At 42.7% G+C, this 3,402-nt stretch overlaps 1 pseudogene; it reads right to left on the bottom strand.

The window, feature by feature from the left end:
* Positions 1–588: 588 nt before the first annotated feature.
* LOC113074077 (transcription factor Sox-1b-like) lies at positions 589–2,168 on the bottom strand (annotated as a pseudogene).
* Between the last annotated feature and the right edge of the window lie 1,234 nt (positions 2,169–3,402).

Below are 3,402 nucleotides of genomic sequence, written 5' to 3'. Positions count from 1 at the left end.
GTGGCATCAAATAAACAGTAATTATCCAGCGATCTGAAGTAGTTTCATTTAGACAGACACAACCACGAGCTTCAAGCCTGAGTGGAGAGCTCTTAAGGTGTCTAAAACTCATTTAAAGAGACCATCAATCAAATAAAGTATTTTATACATTAGGCTTTCTACCCGATTACTATAAATGTTTTTTAAAAACGTTAAATGTAGAATCTAAATCATTTGCTAACGTAAATGTTTTTGCAACGTAATAATGGGAAATTATTTACAAATGAAAACGTGATTTATAATAATAATAATAACAATATATATATAACAATATATAACAATAAGTGTTAACTCGACTGATAGGATTTTCAGCAGATCTGACATAGATATTTCAGTTTCTGTATTTGGTTATATTTTTATATTTTATTTCTGACTGCCTACATGCTAAAATACACCTATAACATTAAAATAACCATCCGCTCAACATGTTTCCTATTTAAACATTTGTTTCGTTATTTATATAAACGTTTTCACAGTGAAACATTAACTCTGTTTCTATCTGCTTAATCGTGAGTCCCGTGGGATAAAAACAACAACAACACAGCAAACTAACTTTCCAGAATCAGAGCAAAAGCAGTGAAATTTATTCTTCTCACATCAACACAAAAACGTTTTCTTCTTATCCGGCAAATCCGAATTATATTTACAAATGTGTATCAATCTTTCTCTGTAATATATTCACAATGTACAAGGAAAAATACAACAAACAAATAATGAATAGATCAAATACAGTAACTCACGTGTTGTCAAATTAAAGTGGGATCGAGAAAAAATCGTAGAAAACTTTAAAAACATTGTCATTTGACTATATTTTACACTGAAGCACCCACTCTTTTTCATGTCTTAAACACAGTCTCTCTCACTCGCTTTCTCTCTCTTTCTCTCTCTCACACACAAACACACACAAAAGAAGAATGAATCCCTCGCAAATGTGTAAAGCTCACGCATATTGTGTCATTTCGGACAAATTATTCAGACAACATCCCTTTAGTTTAAGTATTATATTTAAATATCACCTTCAAAAATTACAAGAACTGACATTCTGGACAAAAAAAAGGTAGTTATGCTCTAAAAGAGGTAAATATTTGGTTATTTGAGTCTGAATACGAAATCTGTTCATATGTGTGTCAGAGGAACGGTTCCGTTTACGCTCGTCGCGGAACTTTGATAGTGCTGCGGTACAGCGTGAAGTCTGCTCTGAACTGACGGGTCCCCTGCCTCCGCCGCCGGTAAATACATGCTTATCATCTCTCGCAAGTCTCCGGGACAAGGGCTCGAGAGTGAGCTGTAACGGGAGGACTTACGCTCGGCTCCGATTTCACCAGCGAGCCCAGCGCGCCGATGGCCCAGAAGAAGCCACGCTTGGAGTTTTGGTGTTTGCGCGTAGGATATTCCCCCATAGCCCTGACGGCGAGGGCGCTCATGTAGCTCTGAGAGTTTGAGATGGGGCTGTACTGGGAGAGCCGTCATTTCGTAGCGGTGCATAGGCTGGGGATTGTGTGGATGGTGGTGGGTGGCTGTGGTGGTGATGCGCTCCGGAGCCTGGGTGCTGGCTGTAGGCGAGCTGAGCCTCCTGCATCATCGCGGCTGCAGCCGCGGCCGAGTACGCACCGTTGGTCCAGCCGTTCATGTGCGCGTAGCTCGCCGCGGTGCCTCCCGCGTGACCCACCGGACTCTCCAACCTTTGGCCGACCCCCGACGCACCCATTCCCAGACCCACGCCGCCTCCGCACCGGGATCCGGCGAGCAGGCCACCGGCCAAAGAATACTTGTCCTTCTTGAGCAGCGTCTTAGTCTTCCTCCGGGGCCGGTACTTGTAATCCGGATGCTCCTTCATGTGCATGGCGCGCAGTCTTTTCGCCTCGTCAATGAAGGGTCGTTTTTCCGCCTCGGACATGACTTTCCACTCCGCTCCGAGGCGCTTGCTGATCTCCGGAGTTGTGCATCTTTGGGTTTCTCCTGAGCCATTTTTCTGCGCTGACCCCGAGACCACACCATAAACGCGTTCATGGGTCTCTTGACGCGGTCTTGGTTAACTTTGCTGCCTCCGTTGGGGCCCGTGTGGCCCGTGTTTGTGTTAGTCTGGGGTCCTGGGGAATGCAAGTCCGTTCCATCATCATGCTATACATTCACCTGGCTTAACTAACTCAACACACACACAGAAACATTCACGCGTCCCCGTTCCCTGGCAGGCACACACGTGCAGAACCTCTTAATAACAAAAGAGGTCACTGGAACAGGATCGGTACAATCCAGACTGAGGACAGAGAGTAACTTTGCGGGCTTCTCGTCTCCCTTTGTTTTTTCTAACTTCCTCTCGGGGTGATTTTTCACATCCAGTGGCAGAATTGTCTTTGAGCTACTTTAGGCGGTGGGCTTGAAAAGTTAGTGGGAGAGCGGCCATGTGATGCGCGTTGACAGGGAATAAAATGAGTGAGAGAGAGCCAATGGCGTTCGAGGAACGAGGCAGATTTGCATATGGCTCGCGGTCGAGGTGGGTGACGCAGCGCGCGCGCCACAGGCGCAGCTGAAGGGTCTTTCTGCGGCGCGCGGAAGGTAAACAGTTGGCTACAAACCACTGCTGACAAATGTTATTTGGGGTAAATGATCTCCAAATTTATAAGTTTGCGCCTTTTGAAACGCCGGAGTATGAACTTTAAATTATCAATTATTTTTATTGTCAAGTAGCATAGCCGAGCCTATATGTTTTTTTTTTTTTTATCAGAAAAAAAAAAATCTCGTTAAAGCCAGAATAATTATATTGATTAACCTTAAATGTTCAGTCATTTTAACCATAACGATACATAAACGTTTTTTTATTCATTAGAGTCCCAAATTAGGAAAGAGAAATGCCTCCGCAAACAGACGTCTTTTATAAATAATATATTTATATAAATATATGGGCCTATATAAATTTGTCCTCACGCACAGTTTCTATGTAGGCTGTCTATTCCAGTATTTATCACAGTTTTCCAGTATTTATCACAAGTCCCTTAGAATAAATTGATGCCATGTGTTTTCCTGTTGTGACGGTTGCTAAGAAACAGGTGCCTCACACCCAGTGCATGTACCATGTGTGCCCTTTTGTCATCAAGTGCGAAAAAATTATTAGTGTGCAAAAAACAAAAAACAAACAGGTAATTGGTGTATCCTGCCATATTCTTTTCTAACACTGGAGTCATTTCCTAAAATGCTTTTTTTTTTCATTGGTCTCTAAAACGTTGACTTAATGCAATATCACAAGTACGAAGTCTAAATGCATCCCAATTAATTAAACAATACACAAATCCTCTATTCAATTCGACATCACTGGAAAACAAGTGACAAGATCGCCTACATTTATGAAGGCCATTATATGATCAT

This window comes from Carassius auratus, unplaced genomic scaffold (genome assembly GCF_003368295.1).
Source record: "Carassius auratus strain Wakin unplaced genomic scaffold, ASM336829v1 scaf_tig00013605, whole genome shotgun sequence".
NCBI classification, from domain to species: Eukaryota; Metazoa; Chordata; class Actinopteri; order Cypriniformes; family Cyprinidae; genus Carassius; species Carassius auratus.
The sequence above is the reverse complement of the archived record's forward strand: the minus strand, read 5'-3'. Positions and strand labels throughout refer to the sequence as shown.